Genomic DNA, 12,500 nt, shown 5'->3' on the forward strand with positions numbered 1-12,500 from the left:
GGTTCTGATGTTGAGCAGCATGACCCTCAGATTACTTTTGTTTGTAGCTATTATGGTAGCAATTTGGTCTTTGGAACCCCCCCCCAAAAAAAAAGGCACTATAGGGTTGGAAAAAGACTTGGCCAGTATCCAGAAACCCAGGGGTGATAGATGTAGGCCATCTCTGGCAAAGCATCAAGGTCTGTCAATCATGTTATCCCAGGCAGACAGATACTGGATCCCCTTAGAATGACACACAAAACTTAGCCAGCTGTTGAAATCAATAATTTTCTGCTTGTACTGTGGTATCATTCTGGGTGATGGTAGGTTGCTGCTCAGGGTTTGGGTCATACCCACCTAGGCTACATAATCCGAGAGCTCCTCCATGTCTCTTTTTATGTAGTCCAGGGAGGTACATCTTAGGTCATTCACACGCACATGTACAATGAGAGAGTCATATTTGTACCTGTTGTTGAGTGACCTGAGTGCTTGCATTATGTGGTGGATCCTGGCACCTGACAGGCAGCTGACTGTTACTTTTTCCTTATTCAACGTAGATATATGGATTCACTTTATATCCTTTAAATAATGAAATGTCGAAATTCAGTATGTCGAGGCTATAAAGTCGAAACCTAACAAGAACGAAAACTCAGAAGCACGAAATTCAAAATCTCGCATACCAGAGATTTTGAATTAGCGCTTTTGCTGTTCACAAACATACACCTTCCTCCCCACACACACAGACAAGCTCTTTACTACATAAGCCCCCCTGCACCCCCCCCCCATTTAAATATTCTAACTTCGAGGTTGCACTACATTCAAACACACACAAAACACCACCACACAAGCTACATTCTCCTCGCACATACACATCACAGCAACAAAACACACTAACACACACCACAGCCCCTACCCAAAACTCTTAACAGATCAACACTTACCTGAATCCATAATTACAGTGAAACACCAGAAGCACTAATTCAAAACCTCCAGTATGCGAGGTTTTGAATTTTGCGCTTCTGAGGTTTTGCTATTTTCAGGATTCCACTTTATGGGCTTGAAATACTGAATTTCGATATTTCAGTATTTCGAGTTTCTAAAGTGAATCCATATATATATATATATATATATATATATATATATATATATATATATATATATATATATATATATATATATATATATATATATATATATATATATATATATGTATGTATGTGTATGGCTATATCTGTATTATATATATATATATATATATATATATATATATATATATATATATATATATATATATATATATATATATCTACAGGCACACACACGCACACACATATATTTAGGAGTCTATAGCAGAATCTGATACATTGACTCCTGATCTGGTGAGACCCATGGACTGACCAGCTGTAACATGTGACCAGTGTGGTGGGGGGGCAGGTTTGACACTTGATACTTGTCCTTTCACTGTCTCCAGCACATTGATTTCTAAAGAGTTGTAGTAAAGTTTTCATCAAGTTGTCATTCAATGAATAGTTACTTGATGAAAAGCATGTCACTTTGTATATGGGGGTGGAATTCCCCCAACAGCCATCATCCATGTATGAGACCGTCTTTTGGAGCTCTTGATCTTCCATTTTAATATCTCTAGCACTTGCATGCCTTACTTATGGACTAAGGCTTTACTGGTTCAGAGGCATGAAAATGCTCTCTGCAGGTGTCTGGGATACCACCATGATGGCTACAGACGGTGTATTATGTATGTTCTACCACTGTCCTTGTACCACATCTATTGTGTGGGTCATTGTACAATTCATGCTTTTGGATTAAGAACTGTAACCCTGAGCAGAACACCTCACCCCTCCCTCTCCTGTAGTTGGTGAGCTGTCACTAAACACCTTTCTTGCTATTTTTTTCTACTTTCCCCAAAGGGTACAGGAAAAGTTTTTAACATTTTCTTCAGGTAATCTATTGGACTGTGTTGTGCTCAAAATTGGTATCTAGTCTACATATATTAGATTTGAAATTAATGTATATTTATTATCAAGTAGTTTAGTGGGATGGTATCAGAGTATTGACCATGAAGTATTACAGAAGTGATCAACATTTTTTTTTTATTTTCTTTACAGATAAAGACTGAAAATTCTCTGCGAGTACTTATTGCTGTTCCATCAAGCTATCTAATTTTTGGGTAAGAAAAGGTGTGTTATCTCCTAAAAGTCTAATTAGGTTTGAAATTTCCTATACTTAGTATGATAATCAAATTTCTTTGTAGCAGTAACTACAAAATTATACAACATGATAGAAATTAAATCTCTTTATTATTGATATGAGCTCACTTCATTCAGGCAATGTGACCAGGAAAGGTAGAGCATGATATTGTAGTAATAAGACAATTCTGGTGATATTGTAGTAATACGACAATTCTGGTGATATTGTAGTAATAAGACAATTCTGGTGATATTGTAGTAATAAGACAATTCTGGTGATATTGTAGTAATAAGACAATTCTGGTGATATTGTAAGTAATAAGACAATTCTGGTGATATTGTAGTAATAAGACAATTCTGGTGATATTGTAAGTAATAAGACAATTCTGGTGATATTGTAGTAATAAGACAATTCTGGTGATATTGTAGTAATAAGACAATTCTGGTGATATTGTAAGTAATAAGACAATTCTGGTGATATTGTAGTAATAAGACAATTCTGGTGATATTGTAGTAATAAGACAATTCTGGTGATATTGTAGTAATAAGACAATTCTGGTGATATTGTAAGTAATAAGACAATTCTGGTGATATTGTAGTAATAAGACAATTCTGGTGATATTGTAAGTAATAAGACAATTCTGGTGATATTGTAGTAATAAGACAATTCTGGTGATATTGTAGTAATAAGACAATTCTGGTGATATTGTAGTAATAAGACAATTCTGGTGATATTGTAGTAATAAGACAATTCTGGTGATATTGTAAGTAATAAGACAATTCTGGTGATATTGTAGTAATAAGACAATTCTGGTGATATTGTAGTAATAAGACAATTCTGGTGATATTGTAGTAATAAGACAATTCTGGTGATATTGTAGTAATAAGACAATTCTGGTGATATTGTAAGTAATAAGACAATTCTGGTGATATTGTAGTAATAAGACAATTCTGGTGATATTGTAAGTAATAAGACAATTCTGGTGATATTGTAGTAATAAGACAATTCTGGTGATATTGTAGTAATAAGACAATTCTGGTGATATTGTAGTAATAAGACAATTCTGGTGATATTGTAAGTAATAAGACAATTCTGGTGATATTGTAGTAATAAGACAATTCTGGTGATATTGTAGTAATAAGAGAATTCTGGTGATATTGTAAGTAATAAGACAATTCTGGTGATATTGTAGTAATAAGACAATTCTGGTGATATTGTAGTAATAAGACAATTCTGGTGATATTGTAAGTAATAAGACAATTCTGGTGATATTGTAAGTAATAAGACAATTCTGGTGATATTGTAGTAATAAGACAATTCTGGTGATATTGTAGTAATAAGACAATTCTGGTGATATTGTAGTAATAAGACAATTCTGGTGATATTGTAAGTAATAAGACAATTCTGGTGATATTGTAGTAATAAGACAATTCTGGTGATATTGTAAGTAATAAGACAATTCTGGTGATATTGTAGTAATAAGACAATTCTGGTGATATTGTAGTAATAAGACAATTCTGGTGATATTGTAAGTAATAAGACAATTCTGGTGATATTGTAGTAATAAGACAATTCTGGTGATATTGTAGTAATAAGACAATTCTGGTGATATTGTAGTAATAAGACAATTCTGGTGATATTGTAAGTAATAAGACAATTCTGGTGATATTGTAGTAATAAGACAATTCTGGTGATATTGTAAGTAATAAGACAATTCTGGTGATATTGTAGTAATAAGACAATTCTGGTGATATTGTAGTAATAAGACAATTCTGGTGATATTGTAGTAATAAGACAATTCTGGTGATATTGTAGTAATAAGACAATTCTGGTGATATTGTAGTAATAAGACAATTCTGGTGATATTGTAGTAATAAGACAATTCTGGTGATATTGTAGTAATAAGACAATTCTGGTGATATTGTAGTAATAAGACAATTCTGGTGATATTGTAGTAATAAGACAATTCTGGTGATATTGTAAGTAATAAGACAATTCTGGTGATATTGTAGTAATAAGACAATTCTGGTGATATTGTAGTAATAAGACAATTCTGGTGATATTGTAGTAATAAGACAATTCTGGTGATATTGTAGTAATAAGACAATTCTGGTGATATTGTAAGTAATAAGACAATTCTGGTGATATTGTAGTAATAAGACAATTCTGGTGATATTGTAAGTAATAAGACAATTCTGGTGATATTGTAGTAATAAGACAATTCTGGTGATATTGTAGTAATAAGACAATTCTGGTGATATTGTAGTAATAAGACAATTCTGGTGATATTGTAGTAATAAGACAATTCTGGTGATATTGTAAGTAATAAGACAATTCTGGTGATATTGTAGTAATAAGACAATTCTGGTGATATTGTAGTAATAAGACAATTCTGGTGATATTGTAAGTAATAAGACAATTCTGGTGATATTGTAAGTAATAAGACAATTCTGGTGATATTGTAGTAATAAGACAATTCTGGTGATATTGTAGTAATAAGACAATTCTGGTGATATTGTAGTAATAACACAATTCTGGTGATGTTGTAGTAATAAGACAATTCTGGTGATATTGTAGTAACAAGACAATTTTGGTTATAGTAATATATATTGTAAACAATCTCAGACTGAATAATAGAACCTAGTTTTATAAAAAATGCAATTTTGGCATTTATTGAGGCACTAGTCTGAAGAATTAGAATTGCTCAGTGAGTCGACATATTGTATGTTTATAATATTTTTTATATTTTTCATAATTTTTTTGGTTTATACTACTTTTTTGGTATGGTTTACTTTGAAATTTGTAATGTCAAAGTGGAAGTATGTGTAAGAATTTGTAATATAGTTTTGTTGTTGCCTACCATTTATACTTCATATTAAAAAGTTGATCACTGTAGTGTTAGTGGTGCAGCAAGTAGCACACTCCCCTTTCATGCAGAAGGCTGTGGGCTCTAGTCCCACATCAGGTAGATCGACTGCAGTGCTGCACTCCTGAGTGTACTGTCTTTCAGATGATATGTTAAACAGAGCCCTATCTTTTTGAGTTGGTAGTAGCTCAGGTGGATGTAAACGATCCCATGGCACTTACTGAAAAGAGTATGGAAAGTTCTCTTATTCCCTGGCCAAAATTCCCCTATCAGTATAAATACCACCCTTGGTCTCCTCTGAAAAGAGGCTACTAGCCTAGTGGGACTAATACAAAGGATACATAAATAGTTTATATTGCATGTAAAGCTTTATTATATTTGCTTTATTTCAGGCACTACTGTGGTCATTAAATAATTTAATGTGACGAAACTGCATGAATGGCACTGTAGTTTAATACACATCATTGCTTCCTCATTGCACTTGGTTGATTGGTTTGGCTCACAGAATACTATATACATATATATATATATATATATATATATATATATATATATATATACCACACCACATCATCAGTTATTGCTTTAGAATTTTTTTAAAAAAGGAAATATTACATTTAATGTATAAAATGTGTTATAATAAGATACAATTGTTGCAGTCTTTAAGGAATTAATTTTCACAACTAATTCTAGGTGAAAGAAAATTTAATAGAGTCAACAACTACACAGAATGGTTCTATTTATATGCTTATATACATTTTTGAATTTCAAAAATGGCTTTGGTTATTAAAAACTACATGTATGTTATTGAGTTATGAACAGGTGAAGAAATAATTTGACATCACAACTGAAGTCTACATTTAGGAAAGATCAAAGTATTTCAGACATACTTTCATCCTCTTAATGTAGGAATTCTGAACAAAGGGAAAAGTAACTGAAAACAAAGGCCCAAAATCAGGGACATATTTTAAATTCTGCCCTTATAAACCTAAAAAGTTGCTAAAATAACAGGGTTTGCATTAGTGTGTATTTTCTGAAGGGTAAAATCCAAAACTCAAATGTTTGTCATTATTTAGTGACTGCACTAATTAAATAAAATAAAAATAAAATAAATTTAGTGACATCATTAAACAAAATAAAATAAATAAATTTAATGATTGCAATCCTCAGTTATTTGCCAGAAAACCGCACATTTTGTAAGGTACAGTCTAAATATAAGATGTAAAAATCTAGACATTTTGTGAAATTTAGGTAATTTGTGAGATATGATTTCAGATGAAGTAGTAATAGATCTAAGCCAGAAAATAGTCCATTGGGGTCAAAGTTGTATAATTAATGAGTGAAGCCACATTATACAACAGTATACAACAGTATATGTCATGTCATTCAGAAGGTGCAGTTTATGAGAAAGTATATAACTGTGTTAAAGTGCATATTGGTGAAATGAAAAGGGTGGTGAGAATTAAAAGTACTAAATCATTTAGGAGATATAAGGAACAAATGTTTAAATAGTCCATTACTGTGACATCTTTTAGAGATGTTACATAATGTGAATGACTTGAAGTTTGCTGTGTTATTACAAAAATCTTACTTCAGGGAAGTGAAGCAATGACTTTTGTATAAGAAAAAATGTTTTTATTTTAAAATGTCAAACTTGTTTACTAGTGGAATTAAATTGTTACAAAGTTGTGTTAGAACTGCCAAAAGCCCAAAATTGGGCCATAAATAAAAATGATTCCTTTAAGTTATATGCAAATTTATATTCTCCCACATAGCAATCTAGTTGCTTCTTGAAAGTATCTAAATTAACACATTCTCTAATTTAAAGTGGTATTGTGTTCCACAGTCTAGGGATCTATTGTCTTGAAAAATCATCTATTTTCTTAGTTTTATTGTGATTATCAAAATATTGAGAACCTCTGTATCTTAGGTTACCAGACCTTTCTCTTTAAAGAAGTTTTACATAGGTTCATAGGTAGGTACTAGGCTATTAACCATAGGGCCTATATAAGCCTAGCCAAAAAGGTACCCTGGCTTTCGCCACCCAAGAAAATTATTTTCCTGTGCCTCTGTCAAGCAGAGCCACAGAAGTGATCCCTGGGGTTAATTTCCTATTTCCCTTCCAATCATCAAGATTTTTCTTGGAGAGTGCTAATGAGGATCTCTGTTTGACATAGATAGGTAGTCTGTTCCAGAGTATGGGAAGTCTCTGGGACAGGAATCTGTCCCTCCAGCATGTTCTGTTTATTGTGGTGACAAGGTTTAGGTCCCTAGAGTGTGTAGCTCAGAGGGATTAGGATTTCTTTAAGTGGAACATGTCCAACAGCTCTGGGTTTGACATAGCTTTGTATGTTAGGCAGAGATCGCCTCTGAGTAGGCGCTATGCGATGGAGTAAAGCTGGAGTTTTTTGAGACGGTCTGTGTAGGGCATCTGTTTGAGGCCAGTAATCCTCTTTGTGAGGTATTTCTGTGGCCTTTCCATTTGTTGTAGATGTCTTGTGAGGTACATACCAAAAGGGGCATTGTACTCTATAATGGGTCTAATGAGTGATGAGTCGAGGGGAACAATGACTTCTTTTTTCTGGATGAGAAACTTTTTTGTGATGAGGTGAACCACGTAGAAGGATATCCTGACCACTGTGGTGATGTGATTATCAAAGGAGAGACTACTGTCCACCTGTATCCCAAGGTCTCTTATCACACTTTCAGCATTAACTAGACTGCCGCCTTTGTGGTAGTTCATGGGTACAGAGGTTTTACCAAAGGGGATGACAGTGCACTTTTTGGCATTGAGCTTCAGGCCATGGCTTTGATACCAGGCATCTGTCTCAGTGAGGCCCTTTTGTAGTATGTCCACATTGTTAGGAGTTTCGATTATGGCTCCTAGTTTGCAGTCATCTGCAAACTTTGTTAGCCAAAGACCTTCTGTGTTAGCCTGTACTTCAGAGAAGTAGATACCAAGCAGGAGAAGACCCAGGACTGAACCCTGTGGTACTTCACTTGTCACTGGTCTGAAGTCGGATTTGGTACTTTCACAGTGTGGCTTCTGTCTGTGAGCCAGTTGGCAACCCATCTTGTGACATAGGGATTTATACCTAGTTTAGTGAGCTTATCTATAATTCCAGAGTGGGGGATGGTGTTGAAAGCCTTGGTAAGATCTAGGTACGCTGTGTGAACCACCTTACCCTCATCTATGGCTTTGGTGACTGCTTTAAAGAAGTCATTCAGGTTTAGGAGACATGATCTGCCTTTTACAAACCTGAACTGGGTAGGGTCCAGAGTTTGGAGATTGCCAATGTCTTTGTTTATGAGTTCCATGATGATACATTCCTTGGCCTTGCAGACAAGGCTCGTCAGGCTAAGGGGGGGGGGGGTGGTAGTTGCCGGGGTCCGTCGTGTCTCTCACTTTGTGGAGTGGGATAACCATTGTGGTGTGCCATTCAGTGGACACAAAGCCTGAGGTGAGGCTATGATTGAACATGGTACTTAGGTAGGGTGCCAGTTCATTCTGTAGTTCACGTAGAACACAGCCTGGGATATTGTCAGGTTCAATGGATACTGTGTTCTTGGCTTTGGAGAGTGTGTTTTTTACTTGTGCAGCCATGATTACAGGAACTTTGCATTCTTCCAGTATAGAGATAGGCCCTCTAGGGGGTGAGAGGGGGGTAAAGTTAGCACTGAACCTAGCTATCAGGATGCTGGCAATATCAGTTGGTTCTGTATATTTAGTGCCATTGTGCTGTAACTCAGAGCAGATCTGAGTGTTGCCATTGAGATTTGTGACAGCTATAGAATGAGTTGTGGTTGCCTTTAGAGTCAGTGGCAATTTTGTTTTCGTAACTAGCTTTGGAGGATTTTATGAGGGATCTCAGCTTCTTACTGAGGTTGACCAAGGAGTTCCTCCAGTCATGGGATTTTACTCTTTTTTGCAACAGTTTCTTTCTTCTGTTGTAGAGTTTGTTTATGGCAGAGGACTACCAGATTGGCTTCCTTTTTTTGGAGGATAGTATCTTGGTTCTGTTAGGGATAGCATGATCCATGCACTCGTGTAAGTGCTTATAAAGTGCATTTGTGTAGGATTCAGCAGTCGTACCTCTATTGTCCATCTGCATGGGTGTCATGAAGTGTGCCACTTCCGTCTTAAGAAGTGTGAAGTTGGCTTTGGAAATTTTTTATGGTGGTTTCCCTAATTGGGGGTGGGGGTGGGATGTGGATGTCTCCACTGGCTCTTACTTCATCTTCTTTGATGACCCTGTAAGCTAGGCATAGTTTTCCTCTAATGATTTTGTATAAAATGCTGAAAAGATTCATGTCTTTTAATCTTTGTTTGTAACTTAATTTGTTTAAATATGTAACCTCTTTAAGTATCTTATCTGAATCTTTTCAAGCTTAACTAAATCAGCTACTTATAATGTACAAAACATTAAATTGTTCTAAATATATGATCTAATCATTGATGTATACAATTTTTAAGACTTTTGGATTGCTTGTTTTTATTGTACTAAGAATTAGGCATATCTTCTTTATAAGCCTTGATCTTAATTCTTGACAACATTTTTTAAATGTAAAATCCTTGCTATCTATGATGCCTAGATCTTTTATGTGATCTGTCATCTCCAATATGGTGCCTCTGATTTTTATTTTCAGATTTACTACATTTCCGAAAGAACAAACTTTCAGCTGGTATTGCCCAATCATGAATATATTACAGATATTGTTTCAAGTCATTAATGTCACTTGTGCAATTTAGCTCTGCCCTTATTTTTCAGTCATCTGCGTATTTACTAAGGCAACATTTTTGGAGTAGGGCATGCTTGCAAATATGATATTAAACAGGATAAGGCCAAAAATTGACACCTGAGGTACTCCTCTATTTAGAGGTAGCCATCTGGATGTTTTTCCACAGACATTCACACACTGTGATGTACCAGTTAAAAAGGTATAAATCCAGTTATAACATAGTTGTTAATCTATATTTGTAGTCCTCCAATAACTTGACCATGTTCTAAAGTGTCAAAAGCCTTTTCAACTGTGATAACCCACCACAGGACCAGTAATCAAAGAGGCTCAATCCTCACCAGTGGCACCAGTGGGGATGTACACTGGGAGGATGACAAGTACACACACAGTATTTCCAGATGCAGCTTTCTGCATCAGGTGCAATTTCCCTTAAGAGCACACACAGACGACAGTCGGTCTGGGTCTGGTTTCTCTCTCTTTCTCCAGATCCCTAGTAGGACTCACCACTACCACAACTATAAAGTTGAGATCTCAGCTGAATGACCAAGCCAAGGCCTCCAGTACCCTCTTTGTCCAACCAGTGCTTCTGTCCCTGCCCATGTAGCTGACACACACACACACACACACACACACACACACACACACACACACACACACACACACACACACACACAAACACGGGAAAGGCTGGCACAGGTTTACTAGCTATGCCCCCTACTTACTGTGTAAAGTTAATATTAATACAAGTGGTAGTTTGGCCAAGAGCAAGGCTATTAGGATTGGCCCATACAGTGTCACCAAGGAATTATGCAAGTACTATCAAAACGTAAATATCTCTATGCAGATCAGCCACAAATGAGGTTTAAATATATTTAATAGTAAATAATAAAAAAATAAGACAATACTAAATATATATTCACAGTGACATTAGAGTTCAAAACCACAGGAAATATTTAAAACAACATTGCAGGACAGTCTGAAATAAATAAAGAAAAACATCTAAACTAAGTTTTACTATACTCCCGACTGTATCTAAGAGAATTACTATACTCTAAGAAACTTAGTTCATTAGGACACGGCAAGTGTGGTGAATGGATCTTCTAGTTGTTGTCAGGTCCAGGACAGAATGCAGAATGGTCTATCTCACTAAGAGACTTCTGAAATGAATATCGCAAACATTACTGCTGGGCTAGCTTGCAGAATGACATCATTTCTTGTCATCTGATTTCTAGTTCCCAGGCCCAAAACAACCATTGATGGCAGCTGGTAGCATTTAGCATCTGCCTGTAAAAATACATAGACCTCAGATCTTTGGTAGATGCTGGAAGTCATAAAACAATTGCATTTCTTCACATTTCAAAACTAGTAATTAGTCCACCATAAAGACAATACAGAAAGCTCCTCAGCACAGAGACTCTGTCTCTAGCTGCACTGAAAACTGAAAGATACCCCGTCTTTTATTGTGTAGCCTATAAAGTAATTTAATTTCAGCTATTTTCCTAAAATTTTCTGCACTGAAATTAACCTCCTGTATTCCTGTTTCCACTGTTAAAATATATACATTTAGACAATTACAATAGTGCAGGTACATTTCTGTTTTCCTCCAGCAGGGCACACTGTGGATGCTTTTCAAACACAAACACTTACAAAATATCCCTTAAACACACTTCTGTACAAACCATTTTGATAAACACATGACATGCAGTTCTAATACAGGTGTAACACAAGCATCTCATAGAAATCATTTCGATATTCAAAAATGGCATATAATTATTTACAAAATTCCAGCTAACTGGGCTGGCAGTATCTCTTTTTGTGACAGCAACATTCAAGTATAGAACTGCAACTGACATTCCTTGATCTCTTAGGTAGTTAATATAGTCACAGAAACTTGTAAGACATGTTAATGTTGGTCTTTCTTAAATAAAGCCAAACTGGAAGTAGTTCAGCTGTCTCCTATATTTTTATCATTTATTAATATGTGCAGAATGCATCTTTCAAAGAGCTTTCCAGTTACAGATGTTTAGCTTATTGTTTTGCAGCTTTCAATGAGTTGTCTGTCTCCACCTTTATAGAGAGGTGTGACACAGGATTTTTACCAGTCTTCAGGTATAAATCTCATTCTCAGTAACTTGTTAAATATCCAGGTCAATGGTGGTGTGAGGATTTGTGAAGGCTGCCAGCCTAGCTAGATGGAACTTTGTAGATAATTCTGTCATTTGTAAATGTTAATATAAGCCACAGGCTTGTTCTCATGAATAAGAAAATTGTATTGGTTGTTGAACTTCAAAAATGTAACCACATTGCATTCTGCTGGAGGATAGCTGATAAGTCAAGCATTGTATAATTGTTTGATCTCAAAACTCAGAGCTGAGATGTCTGGATGAAGGAATTATTCCTATTGTTTTGAGACCAGAGTTAATTGCTAGAATTTATATGTATAATGTTGTTTATTGCTGTGTTTCCTGACCAGGTGCAAGCTTACTAAGAAATGTAAAGAATTGTTAAGAATGTCAGCAGGATGTATTATCAATTTAAAGACTTTCTCAAAGGCAGAGAGAGAGCATTTTGCATTTGTCTTGAGAACATCCAACTCACCAGCACTCTACCTGTGCTCTGTATGTAATCTTAGACTTAAGTGTCTCTCTTAGAAATAGCTAGGAAATAGGAAGATTAGACTAGTTTTTTTCTGTATTGATGTCAGAACTAT

General features: G+C 35.3%; 1 protein-coding gene across 2 annotated transcripts in view; it reads left to right on the forward strand.

The window, feature by feature from the left end:
- EVA1B (eva-1 homolog B) overlaps positions 1-12,500 on the forward strand; it is an 897,639-nt gene that overhangs the window by 367,990 nt on the left and 517,149 nt on the right. Inside the window, exon 2 of one of the 2 annotated variants that reach the window (XM_044060128.1) lies at positions 2,103-2,174. The gene's annotated coding sequence lies outside the window, so the exon portion shown is untranslated. The remainder of the gene's footprint in view (positions 1-2,102; positions 2,175-12,500) is intronic. The other variant, XM_044060129.1, reaches the window with a different exon arrangement.

This window comes from Protopterus annectens, chromosome 1.part2 (genome assembly GCF_019279795.1).
Source record: "Protopterus annectens isolate FY-2018-M chromosome 1.part2, PAN1.0, whole genome shotgun sequence".
NCBI lineage: Eukaryota > Metazoa > Chordata > Ceratodontiformes > Protopteridae > Protopterus > Protopterus annectens.